The 14278-nt window shown below is 37.2% G+C and overlaps 2 pseudogenes across 2 annotated transcripts; one reads left to right on the forward strand and one right to left on the reverse strand.

Moving 5' to 3' along the window:
• The first annotated feature begins 1163 nt into the window (after positions 1 to 1163).
• Positions 1164 to 4183, forward strand: LOC104595311 (3-ketoacyl-CoA synthase 11 pseudogene; annotated as a pseudogene). 2 transcript variants are annotated; one of them, XR_016082807.1, is made up of 2 exons: positions 1164 to 1528; positions 2185 to 4183. The product of XR_016082807.1 is annotated as a 3-ketoacyl-CoA synthase 11 pseudogene, transcript variant X1 (transcript). The 2 variants fall into 2 exon arrangements; XR_016082808.1 differs by lacking the exon at positions 1164 to 1528 and adding an exon at positions 1832 to 2091.
• A 6416-nt stretch (positions 4184 to 10599) lies between these two features.
• LOC104595451 (protein DOG1-like 4) lies at positions 10600 to 13470 on the reverse strand (annotated as a pseudogene).
• Positions 13471 to 14278: the final 808 nt, after the last annotated feature.

The following is a 14278-nucleotide window of genomic DNA, read 5'->3' on the forward strand; positions in this document are numbered from 1 at the left end:
AGGGCCAAATTGCCCTTCATCAATCTTCTTTATGTAAAAGAAAATTGGGGAATTAGCTGCATATCCATATCCATAGAGTGTTAATTAGTCTAATCATGGATGATGTCAATCGACATCTTTGGTTAGCGACTCGTTTTTCTTCTTTCATTTTCTTTGGAAGAAGGTGTAGGAAGGGGGAGGTTTTTGTCCACATTAGACAGATGTCACATGGTGAAAAGGGGAAAGTTTTCTCCAAGAGCAAAATTGGATTTTTCAGAAAACTTAAACTGCACATGATGTCGTGTGTATCAGGATGCAAACGGATCAAATCGTATTCGAATCAGGGTATTTCAAATCCCATTTGACATTGTTCACTTCGGATTCGATCCAATATGAAGATCTGATTGGATCTGATAGGATTTGATTTGAATTCGAATTCTATCGGTAAGCCAGATCTTTATATCTGACTCGATCCAGTTTATTTTCTTTAAAAATTAATAAATTATTGAAAGAAAAATAAAATATACTAATTTAAATAAAGTAAACACAAAAAATACAAGTATTTTTTAATTATGTTCATCATATATATACATGTTTTTTATAAAAAAATAAATAACACAACAAATTTATAAAAATATAATGTAAAAATATATCTATAAATAAATAAATAACATATATATTATATATACTTATATTTATAAGTATATATATATATTATATATATATATATATATATCAGATCGGATAGAGGGATCCGAATCCGATCCAATTTCTAATGAAAATTCGATCCAAAAATTCGAACAGGGGTGATTCAAATTCGATCAAATAGGATCGAATCTCAGATCAGATCGGGATCTGATCCATTTGCACCCCTAGTCATGTGCTGACAGAAATGAATGGAAAATCAACGGATGGAAGGTTTTTATACGCTGAGAGGAGGTCTTAGTCGAATGCTTTAAAAAGTGAGGGGATGTTTCAGTATTTAGGTGAAACATTAGGGGTGGTTTAAGTCTTTTAGAACACTGCATTCGATCAAGTAAATTACCCATTTACATCCAAAGATCAGGATTTTCTAATCATGCTGATAGATCAACTTCGAAGCGTCTCTCCGGCCTACTAACAACTATTTAATTAATTAAATTTCCATCGTCTTTTCATTTTCAAAATTTCAAACACATCTGAAAAAAAAAACCGTCTTTTGGTAAACGAATTATCAGTTGATGCGTCTAAACATCAAGAAACAAGAGAACCCAGGACCGTTGATTTGTCCAACAACGAGACTACGATAATTACAGATTCTGGCAAATGCCCCCGGCGCAGCCCGCATCTCTATCTCTTTTTTCTTAAAAGCTTGTGTATTGCGCCGTTCAAGTCGGTTACTTCAGTAGTTATTCTCCACATTATATAAAGGCCCGCATTCCACGACCCCAAGACATTCATTCTACAAATAAGAAGAAACCAAAAAGCCTCCCTTCGTAGCCCTCTCCATTTCTGATTCTTGCAACCTTTGATCTTCTTGGGCGGGATTCCAACGGATTAGAGAATAAAGGTCAGTCTTTTGTATCTGGGTTCTCTTCAAAATTTGTTTTCGTGTAATGGGTTTCTAAGAAACATAAGAAAAAATGTTATTGGATTTGCATCTTTTATGGTAGATCCGGTTTTAAAGCTGAGAGGGGGAAAAAAACAAGTTTTCCACTTTTTTCTATTGATTGTGTTGATGATTTGTGTTGTTTTTTCTTGTACCTGTAGTGTTTTGGCTTGTTTCTGACTCTGCATTTCGTTTTGTTCTGACTTGGTCACTTGGGTTGCCACCAAAATAGAAGGTTGCTTTTTTTATATCATCTTTTCTGATTTGTTTGTTGATCGCCAGAAATTGACTACAAAGGCCACTCCTTTTTTTCTGATGATTCATCAGGTCTCCTGAGAGATAGACAGGAGGAAAAAGGAATTCTTTGGTTATTTCTAACACGTAAACTCAGTTATCAGAACGATTGTTCTTCAACACAGAAAACCCAGATCTTAGAACTCATCCTCTTCTTTCAACAACTGTTTTTTCCTATAGAAAAACGTGGAAAACAAGTCACTTTTGATCACAGAGGCTTGAATTTCGCTGTAGGATCCATTTTGTTTTGTATATTCCTTCACCAAGATACGAAATTGCTTGCAGTTCGCTAACCAGTGATTTTCTGTTCCTTCAACATGCAGGGAGAATGACAGAACCAAAACCAGAGACACCCTTAATACCACAATCATCTTCTCGAAGGCTCCCTGATTTCAAACAATCTGTTAAGCTGAAATATGTCAAGCTCGGCTACCATTATCTCATCACCCATGGCATGTATCTATTAATCATGCCTACGGTAGGCATCATTGCCGCCCAGCTATCAACATTCTCGTTCCAAGACCTGTATCTCCTATGGGACCATCTGAGGTTCAATCTCATCTCCGCGATCCTCTGCTCCACCCTTCTCGTCTTCTTATCTACAGTCTACTTCGTCACCCGACCAAGGCCTGTCTACCTCGTAGATTTCTCATGTTACAAGCCCGATGATGCTCGGAAATGCACAAGACAGATTTTCATGGAGCGATCCAGCCTAGCAGGCACCTTCACTGAACAGAACCTTGAGTTCCAGAGGAAGATCCTTGAGAGGTCTGGTCTCGGTGAAGACACTTACCTCCCAGCAGCCGTTCTCCGTGTCCCTCCCAACCCATCAATGGCGGAGGCCAGAAAAGAGGCCGAGGCTGTGATGTTTGGAGCCCTCGACCAGCTCTTCGCTAAGACTTGTTTAAAACCCAAGGACATCGGTATCTTGATAGTCAATTGTAGCTTGTTCAATCCGACCCCCTCTCTGTCTGCCATGGTCATCAACCATTACAACCTCCGAGGGAATATAATCAGCTACAACCTTGGTGGAATGGGTTGCAGCGCTGGTCTAATCTCAATCTCTCTTGCAAAAGATCTGCTTCAAGTCCACCCCAATTCTTATGCCTTGGTCATTAGCATGGAGAACATCACTTTGAATTGGTACGTCGGCAATGAACGCTCCATGCTCGTTTCCAATTGCTTGTTCAGAATGGGAGGAGCTGCAGTTTTGCTTTCTAACAAACGCTCCGACCGGCGACGGTCCAAGTACCAACTGGTCCACACTGTCAGGACACACAAAGGTGCGGATGACAAGTGCTTCAGCTGTGTGACCCAACAAGAGGATCCCGACGGGAAGATTGGCGTTTCTCTGTCCAAGGATCTGATGGCAGTTGCAGGGGATGCTCTGAAGACCAACATTACTACCTTGGGTCCTCTTGTTCTACCCATGTCCGAGCAATTGCTCTTCTTTACTACATTGGTCGGGAGGAAGCTATTCAAGATGAAGATCAAGCCATACATCCCTGACTTCAAGTTGGCTTTCGAGCATTTCTGCATCCATGCTGGAGGAAGAGCTGTTTTGGATGAATTGGAGAAGAACTTGCAGCTATCTGATTGGCACATGGAACCAGCAAGGATGACACTTTACCGATTTGGTAACACCTCCAGCAGCTCTCTTTGGTATGAATTAGCTTATGCAGAAGCCAAGGGGAGGATCAAGAAGGGAGACAAAACATGGCAGATAGCATTTGGGTCAGGGTTCAAGTGTAACAGTGCAGTTTGGGAAGCTCTGAGGACCATAAACCCAGCAAAGGAGAAGAACCCATGGATGGATGAAATCCACAATTTCCCAGTAGATGTTCCAAAGGTCTCATCTATCTAAACTCCAATCGAGCTTGAATGGTATTAAACCTTTTGTTTCTGTTCTGGGCCTCTGTAGCTCATGGTTGTACTAAGTTGTGAGTTTTTGTTTGGATGATGGGTTTGAACTTTGGAGGTAGCATCTTTCATGATTTTCTGTTATAGAGCAGGATGTGGTTTAGGCCAGCAACAAGTTTGCTTCATGAAATGCCATATTGCCATGTATGGGGGACTTCAGATGGAAAACAAATTAAAAGGAAGTTGGGTGCTTCATACTAAACTTCTTCATGACTTGGGGTCAAGAGATCCCAAATGGAACTGATTAAATTAATTGAGATATTATTCCTGTTACCATCCATGGTACATTAATTAGGATTTCATTACTATTGTTATTCAAGTTGATTTGAATGTTTTATATAGGTGCTCTGTGATCTTTTTCTACTTGTATCTTTCATAAATGAAGATTTTGCCCTTTGCCCATTTGTTTTGGCCTTGTTCAGGTTGTGATCTTGATCCTCATTTGCTAATGGGTTTTCTCAATTTGCAAGATCTGGTGGGTTTGATCTGAATTTACACACCCTATCTGTTTCTTTACTAACTTTATAAATAATATTAGGCCTGAGGCCCTGAGCTGTGACTATGAGCAGCACTAATGATCTCCTTCAATTGTATACTATAATATCAGCAGCATCTTGAGAGATGACAATAGTCAAAGGGTTTTAGCCATTTCGTGCAATTATGGTGGTAGATGAGATAAAAAAAAGGGAATTCCATAGTTGCAGGTGAGGAATTTTCTATTTCTTTCGTAATATAGTAACAAATGAGAACAGGATTGTTGAGGGTGGTGGGGAAATTTTGGAAATTGCGTTGAGGGTGGTGGGGAAATTCGAATGGGACGAACCTGTCCCTCTTTTTTAATGACAAAACTACCCCCGCTCGAGCTTATCATCTTCTTCTTCCATTCGAAACCCTACGGTAACAGGCAACGGCGGCGTTTGGTTGCGGGTCCACCGGCGACGTTTGATGGTGAGCAAAAAACGGCCGGCGGACCTGCCATTTTGCTCTTACCTTTATGTTTCTATAATATTCCATCAATTTGTGATTTTTTTTTGCGTTTTTTTTTTTTAAGTCTGAAGCTCTCTTTTTCTCTATGGTCGTAGATCTGTGTTTGGGCGACTTCAACGGCGATATCCCACCATCTAGTCGCCGGTGACTAGAAGGTGAGGTCGCCCAAACTCCTCCCCTCCATGTTTGTTTTTTTTTTTTTTTGGTTTTTTGGATGGTTATTTCTCAGGTTTGATTTTTTTTTGGTTGACGAATCCGAAATTCTTTTGGGCGTTTTTTTGTTAGAAATCATGTAAACAATTTGCATGAGTTGGATGAATATTTGTGTGAAAATTTTCTGAAGTTGAATGAATATTTGTGTGAAAATTTGCTAAAGTTGAATGAATATTTGTGTGAATATATTAGTCAATTGTGATTGAATTTTTTTCTTTATTTGATATGAATATTTGTGCAAATATATTCTTCAAGTGTGAATATTTGTGATTTTTTCATGAATTTTTGTTGGCGTTGTTTTTAATTTTATCCTATTTTATTTTTTTGAATAATCCCAATTAGGTCATCCTATTTTATTTTTTTGAATAATCCGAATTAAGTCATCCTATTTTATTTTTTTAATTTGATATTGGTGGTGTTTTTTATTTTCTTGAATAATCTGAATTTCCTATTATTGATTTATATGTATAGTTAAAATTATCATATTTTAATTTTTTTGTTGATTTATATGTATTGTTAATATTATCCTATTCTTTTTTTTTTGAAAAATCCGAATTTAGTCATCCTATTTTATTTTTTTGAAAAATCTGAATTTAGTCATCCTATTTTTAATTTTATTGATTTATTTGGAAGTATTTTGTGAAAATTGCACCTTGAAAGTGCCTTTTGGAAGTATTTTGTGAAAATTGCACCTTAAAAGTACTTTTTGGAAGTATTTTGTGAAAGTTGTGCCTTCAAAATGCTTTCTAGAAGTATTTTGTGAAAGCTATGCCTTGAAAGTACTTTCTGGAAATACTATTCAATATTTGTTAAATTATTATTATTGTTATTTATCAATATTATTCATTATTTTTTATTAGTATTATTATTATTATTATTGTTGTTGTTGTTGTTATTATTATTATTATTATTATTATTATTATTATTATTATTATTATTATTATTATTATTAATTGGGTCCATGTGGGCTCTCAATTGTTATGATGTGGCATTTTTCATTGCAATGTATAGTATAACATATGAAAAACATTGTATGTATATGTATGAATGAAGTGAGGGCTAAAATTGTTATTTGTGTCAATATAAACACTTATGGGAAAAGAAAAGTAGCTTATCAAACATCCCCACCCCAATAAGTGCTTAAAAACATAATAAGTGATTTGGCAAGTGGGTCACCAAACAACCTTAAGTAGTTGTTAAAATAAGTAATTTTAAAAAGTACTTGTGCAACAAGTACTTCTTTTAACAACCACTTAATCATCAAACAAGGACAAAATACATTTACCCGATCAATTATTTCCGAGGTAAAACAATAAAGCCCTATTTGTTTTTCAGTAAGTTATTGCATTTATCCATGTTGTTTTATTTTTTAAGTAAATAATGCAATGACCATTTTAGCCGTAAAAATTAATTATTAAAAGGGGCATTTTGTCCCGTGCTTCCTTGCAGGTGAGAAAGTTATTTACCCACCTAGGAAATGGGTATCCTAGGAAAATAAACTTTCCATAGTCCCCACATAAATCTGAAAAAAGAATTTGGGTTTCTTGTCAAAATCCCATTGACTAACTTTCCCTCCTTTCAAAATCCAGAAAAAGAACACCCCCTAGATTTTGAGAGGGGGACAGTTGGTCAGTGGGATTTTGATTCCCATTGACTAAGAATCCTATGTTCTTTTTTTAGATTTATGTGGGGATCAAGGAAAGTTTATTTTATAAGTAAGTGACATCCATCTCCTATGTGGATAAATAACTTTCCCACTTGGGGAGAAAGTTACCAACACTTGAATGGGACAAAAATGCCCCTTTTAATAATATATTTTTATGGCTAAAATGGTAATTACCTTATTTACATGTGAAATAGAAAAATATGGGTAAATGCACTTACCCGAATAAGCCTTTCTTGAGAAACACCTACCTGGTGCATTTACCCGGGTAGATAACTTACTGAAAAACAAGTGAGACCTAAAAGTAACACTTGCCCAGGTAAAGAAGTTTCTAGTGCTTTTGTACGCTAGTTGTTACCTTGGTAAAGAGAGAGGTGAATAACTTATTGAAAAGCAAGCGAGGCCTAAAAGTAAGACTTGCCAAGGTAAACAAGTTTCTAGTGTTTTTGTACGCTAGTTGTTACGTAGGTAAAGAGAGAGGTGAGAAGGAGAAAGCGGTTATTAGCTTTCAAAAAGCCTATCAATTACCATTGATACTGTTATTATTAAATATCCGATATTACGGGAGAAAAAGTAAAAAACCCATCTAAAGGGAAAATTGAAGGTTAGTATCTTGTATTTTGGACCTAGTTTTAGAGTTGGTCCCCAAACTTTAAAACGATCCAGTGTCTAAACTTTCAAACCATGTATCCTTTTATATGCCATTTAAGGCTGATTAACAGTAGATACTAAGTTCACCACTCATTCATGTGAGGGTTTTGGTGGTACGGATCTAACCTTCTATTCATGAATAGCATAGAGGTTGAATTTTATTTTATATACTTTTTTGGGTGAAGTAGGATTTTGGGTTTGGACTTTTTAGAATTATTTTTTATTGGTTTTTCAAATGTATATTGACATTCACCCCCTTATAAACATATCCCCTTGAATTGGGAATCTTTCCCTCTTGATAAGAGATCGGCTTTAATGCTCACAAGATTGTATTTACATTATTTTCATAGCCTTTTACAATCATGCATTAGGAATATCTCCATAGTTGTATGCTTTTTCTTATGGGAAAATACTTCCAATGTAAGGCTGTATAAATACGGTCTTCTGACGATCAAATCTGATTTCCCTTCACACTGACCCAAACTGTACCACCTCATTAAGAATTCTGAGGTGGATTGGGATTAAAATTAACAAATTATACTATTTGCACTGTACATATTTGTATTTGTACTCCTTTCAAATTGAGCCTTAGGGTTTTCTGTGCATTGGTAAATCATTTCACTCAAGGTTTAAAATATCGGCCCGTATCGGCCGATACGTACTGTTTCCATAAGAAATTGATACATGGAACATGTAAAATTCATGTGCTCTGTTTCTTTTCGTATGTGCCGGTCGATACGGGTCCGTATTGGGTCATTTCAGATCTGTATGGGCCGATACAATCCCGAAACAAGCCGATACAAACCGAACCGTTTTGGTTCCCCTTGTTCAATTAATCTATATTTAATACCAAATCTTTCTCATTAATGTCTTTTTATTACTTATCTATTTAAGTATGACTTCTTCATTAATTAGTTAATTATTACTATATTTAAGGCAAATTTAAATTTAAATTTGAATTTTAGCGCCTAATTACATATCTCTCATTAATTCTATTAATTATTGACTCTCTTCTCTTTCTCTCTCATTAATTTCGTTTTGTTAGTGTAAAAACTACAAATATTAACAATAGCAAGACTTAAACCCTAGTCACCAAATTTTAATGCACATAATTTCGCCACTAAGCTAGTCCGATTTATTTGTTTTAATTACATGCATTTTTAGTTTTAAGTCAATTGTTTTCTTTTCTTAGTGGTGCTTATTAATAAATGCTAAAATTAATTATTAAAATTTATATATTAATAAATATTAAGATAATTATATCGGTTATTTGAAAATTGATGTATATACATTCATATTTTAGTTTTTTTTTAATTTTTTACATTTTAGTTATTCCTTCATTTTTTGACGGCTACTAATTATGTCTCGATATGTCACATTTTATATAAAAATTAAATTATGGGTTTTTACATTTAAAGTGACTTATTTACAATCATATAAAACTTGTAATCATTGTTAATAATATATTGTTTATGATTTATTTGAGTTTCATAACATATTTATGCGTATCTTGATTTTTCGTCCATATCCATACGTATTTAAAACGTGTCCTGATAAGTATCTTAAAATTGTCTTTCTGATACACTTTGCGTTTCCGATACTTTAAACCTTGATTTCACTTTAATATTCTCCTCATCTCTAGTAGAGTTTGGCTTTAGTTTAGGCACCCTCAGTCAAGGCACCATTCGCACGCAATTGGAGGACGCGCCAATTGAAGCATGCTAGGATGTTTCACGCCGTTACTTAACAGTGTCCTCTCCTCTCTCTTGACAGTGGCAGTGAACCAGCGGTGGATTCTCTCCTATTTCAGACCTCCACCTCTAGCCTCTCATCCTCTATTTCTTTCTCTCTCTCTTGTCTTCCCCTCCCTTTTCCTCTTCTTCCCTTCTCTATTTCGTCACTGCCGAGATCTGGAACACTCCCTTGTTCAAGACGAAGCACAGCAGCGGCAAGCAGTGAACCCAGGCTGAAATACGATCAGGACCAGTGGCAGCAGCGGGAGTTAACAGCGATTACCCCCTCCCATTTTCTGATCTGATTCACCTTAGTCGAGATTTACCCTGAAGGAGAAAGAGCAAATCGGGCCTTCTGTTGCCAGCGGCGCACCACCAGCCCACCGCCCCAAGACCATCCCTTTGGACTCAATCCTATAGCACTTGACTTCACTCACCGGCGCCGACTCACTAGACGTCGGCACCTACTTGTGCCAACTCTTCGACGGCGATGCAAGCATCAAATTCCGCCTGTAAAAGCTTTAGAGCAGTCTGGTGGGGTCTCTACACCCAGATGTAGAACCTCGATTAGCAATTCTCTGCATGCAAAGTTCTACTCCTAGGTCCCAATGGCTAATACTATCACCAAATACTTGGTGTTAGACCCCCGTTTCTTGAGCTTCACCTGGGTGTGATGCTCCGCAGTATGTGCATTCGTCAATACCCTCCACCCATTAATAATGAAGCCACTACTACTGGAATTGTACTGCCTCTTCCACTGCCATGGGGGTGAGAAATTGGGCTCTGTGTGAACACAAAACACCTTAACAATCGCATCCATGAAGGGACGACCTTGACTACATTTTCCCATCGGGGTGGTGGCTCAATAACCGAACTATGTCTTGCAAGATCTCCAGCGACAGAGACAGCAATGACACTCTCCATTATTCTCGACCGTCCGAGAAGTCTTTCTCACTAAAGAAGCGACGACACTCGTATCAGCTTTCATGGCATGCTTTACAGCTTTGTGAGGTTGACCTCGTCCCTTGCGGGTAGTGGGAGGATTGACCTCTTCAATTTCAACATCGCTGACGAAGAAAATGTCATCGATGTTAGCCGATGAAGTGACTCCGATATTGTTCATTTGGAGGTTGATAGTTTCAGCAGCTGGTTTCTTGGGCTTTCGACCTTGTTTCATCTTCTGGTCTCCCATCTTACATTAGGGTATTTTTCCAGTTCCACTGCAACAGAGAGTTGTTAGCCGACAACACTCTTATTCACTCACTGACAACTCTCTGCACCGCCAGCCCACCTTCCCAAGACCATCCCTCTGGACTCAATCCTGCAGCACCTGATTTCACTCACCGGCATCGACTCACTAGACGTCGGCACTCACCTATGCCAAGTCTTCCGCGGCAACGCAAGCATCAAGTTCCGCCTGCAAAATGCTTCAAGCAGCAACCTCTCCTTGAAGTTGATTCGTCCATCGGTGATGGTTGTTTGTCACCGGCGGTAATGAATGTTAAGTCGCTGCCGGGTGAATTGGGGAGAGAGAGAAGAGAACGAGGAATCGAAAAATGGGTTTTGCTTAACTAACGGTGTGAAGCATCCCTCGCATGCTTCACCTCCAATTGCGCGAATGGTTCCCTGACTGAGGGTGCATGGACTGAAGCCGAACTCTCTAGTATGCTTGATTTTACTGTATGTGCCATTTGATTCTGTATTTCTGACTTTTCAGCAGTGAGTAGTGACCACGTGAGGGGAGAAACTGAGAAATGACAATGACCACTTCCATCATTTAATAAAGTATCTGAAATTTTGAAATTACAGTCCCCATAGTCTACTAGTAGCCCCTTATAAACAGCATAAGGTGGATTCAACATCAATTATCAATCTATGGTTAGGATTCATTTCACCGGTGGGGCTAAGAATTGTGAGATGTAGATTGAACGGTCATTCTCACTAAAGTAAAAGTCAACTGATTTGGTTTTGGTACCGGGGGAGTGAATGAAAGTGAGATATGAAGAAAGAAAGAAAAGCTAACGACTTCTAATTTTATCGTTTAATGAGACTGGATCTGTTCCTCACACATGGCGCCTTACACCAATCTCACAGGTACATCCCACCGTGCACTGCGAATATTTCTCCATACTTATATTTTATTATTTACAGGAGATTTTCTTAATACACAGTAGGATATGCCTGTGAGGTCGTTGTGAGGCGCCCGATGTCAGGAGCAGATCCCAATTCTCATTTAATGCAGTAAAATTGAATTCAACTAATTTGGTGATTAGGATATCCGGATTTGATTGATGGCTACCTATGCTATATTCCAACTCACTGTAAAAGCGTGGTGTGCATAGTTTTAAAAATGAACCGATCAAGGGTCTGGTTACCGGTTCGAACGACCGACCTGTTTTGATAAAAAATAAAAAAATTTGAAAATTTGAAAAACGATCAAAATTGTTCGAACGATTAACCGGCCGATTCAACGGTTTGCTGACCAAAATCAACTGTTTTGGAGGAAAAAACGGTTTTAGAAAAAAATAAAACTAATCAAGTGACCGATTCTCGGCTTTTCCAGTCCGACCGTCCCTTCCGGTCCGGTTTTGAAAACCATGATCGTGTGTCATGAACACGGGTGCTAGCTTTCCATGTGATTATTTTCTATCAAAATTCATCTAACCGTTAGGAGGGGGGTTCGAAATACAACGATCAATAAGACTTAAGCCTCTTGAGCAATGATATGAGCTGGTTGGACCATGGCTTATAGATAAAATTTACATCAGAAAATAACTTAGGTTATGTTTGGGAGTATTTAAAAATAAATGTTTATTTGAAATAAGTGTTTATTTAGATGAGGATCATACTATTAAGCATTTATTGGTATTTTAGAAATAAATTCAAAATAAATGTTTATTCTTTAAGCCTAAATTTAAAATTTTAATTCTTTTAAGGACTTATATAATAACCATTTTTTCAAAATTACCCCTAGTTAGATTTTAAAATATCCTCCGTCTCAAAGAAGAAGAAAAGAGCAATGGCGATGGGGTTTCGGCTTGGGTGGTTGCTGCCATTAAATCCATGGATTGAAAGACTGTAATTAAGCACATCCAACAGTCCTTTCAACGCCTTGAGTCGAAGGCAATCAGCCATTTTCATGACTCGTTCCAACCCATCCAGCAGTGTATTCAAAGCCACATCCACATACCCATCGAACTCGCTGGCCACCTCACCATTAATTTCTGACTCGTGTAGTCAGCCGAACCAACTCAACCATTGGCCTGTCGGCCAAGCCCACGGCCCACCTGTTGCCTCTCCATTTCCATTTCTACCTTCTCTTCTTCCAACTTGATCCTCCTGCAGAGCTGCTTCATCTTTTTCAGTTGTGCCTCCGACATTTCCCCTAGACTAGACCCATGGGTTTGAGTCTGGCGCAGAGAATCGACCAGTCGGAATGCCAACGAGGGTCTCCCATCTGTCATCCATGTGAAAGCATTCTCCAGAGGAGACAACCATGGTGGACAAGAGAAACCGAGAATGTCTTCATGAGCGGCAGCCCACTTCGTAGTGCAGTAAGTTCGGTGTTCTGGCTCATGGGACTGGTCTCTTGCCACAGATCGGTAATATTTCTTCAAGGTCTGTTTCCTGTTGGCAGAGCCATTTCTTACAGAATTCTGAGAAATCTCTCCTGAACTAGGCTTTTCATGTCTTCTGATCTTTGTAGCTAGTTAGTATGTTCAGAGACACAGACTAATTAAGATCATAGAGCTGGTGAAATTGAGGTTGAGGTGGGGGTTGTATTTATAAGGGTGAATTGTCGAGGGAGTTAAATTAAGGGTTAGAGAGGAGAGAAGAGGTGGAAGGTAGAGTCCAAGCCAAATGAGGTAGCGTGGCTTTTGCATGTTTACGCCGTATATTTTGAAATTTTGAAAGGAAATGAAAGAGAGGATTTTTAAAAAGTAAGTAATGCTTTTAAAAGTTTTCAACATTTTTTTTTATATTTCTGTTTATAAAAATTATTCTTATTTATCGTATTTATTTTTTTAATACGATGAAAAGATGAATATATATGATATTAAAGATATACCCAAATGTTTTGTACAAATTTTTATATTTTTCATACTTTTGTGTGTTTTTATTTTTTAAATTATTATTATTATTATTAGGGTAAAGTATATTTTTCATACTTTTGTGTATTTTTATTTTTTTAAATTATATTATTATTATTAGGATAAAATACAAAAACCTCCTTTGACAATCATAGAAACCTCCCCTATAATTTTATTTTTACGTTAGTAAAACGTGTATAACTATAAAATTACCCCTAAATGTCATCTAATCAATTTGTAAAATATCATATTTGCCCTTAATCGAACAACTTCTTACACTTTCTAAATGCAAACCCTAACAGTTGCAGCTGCACTATTATTCGGAATATTCCACTTCTCAAAATATTCCATCCATTTTCCGATGACCGTTCTTCACTGGAGATCATCAATGCTCAGAAGCACAGCCCCAAACATAAAGATTTGAAGCATTACAGAGATGGTTGTTTCCCCTGTGAACGGAGAACAAGGCTTAAAGGAGAAAGCTGTAGACAGATAGACATGAATTTGAAGGAGAAGAGGGAAGTGAGCACATGGAGTTGCAGTTAACGAGTAGAAAAAAAAAACTGTTTGGTTTGTTTTAGCTTTTTGACTTAATTTTCTATTGTCTCTTGTTTTTTCAGAGTTGAGAAGAAAGTGGTAGAAATTAGAATCACGTCCCTCCAAACGTAAAGATTGACGGAATCACTTGCCATCATTTTTCAAATATTTTCTCCAATGGCAATGGGAAGATTATTTTAGTAGTTAAAAAACGATAGTTGATATATGGTCTTTGGTGTGTGCCACCAAAAAAACTCAGAAACAGTCAAAAACATTTATCCCTTCCGAGTAATAGCGCCACTGGATTGCTTTCGTCTGTCCTGTCAAAGAAAATAGAAAGTGTAAGAATTGTTCGATTAAGGGCAAATATGGTACTTTACAAATTGATTAGATGACATTTAGGGGTAATTTTGTAATTATACATATTTTTTTTTATCTTGATTATTGATGAAAAGAAAGTTTTTGTTGAACTTTTCAAAAATAGAGGGGAGGTTTTTATGATTATCGTAAATGTATTTTACCCTTATTATTATTACATCAGGGGTTTACACATTTGAACCAAAAAGGTTGAATTATTGACTTGCCACCAAACGGGAAAACAACTCTATTGTGTTGGTTTTAA

The sequence above is a fragment of the Nelumbo nucifera genome, chromosome 2 (genome assembly GCF_055504915.1).
Source record: "Nelumbo nucifera cultivar China Antique chromosome 2, China Antique-T2T, whole genome shotgun sequence".
Taxonomy (NCBI): Eukaryota; Viridiplantae; Streptophyta; class Magnoliopsida; order Proteales; family Nelumbonaceae; genus Nelumbo; species Nelumbo nucifera.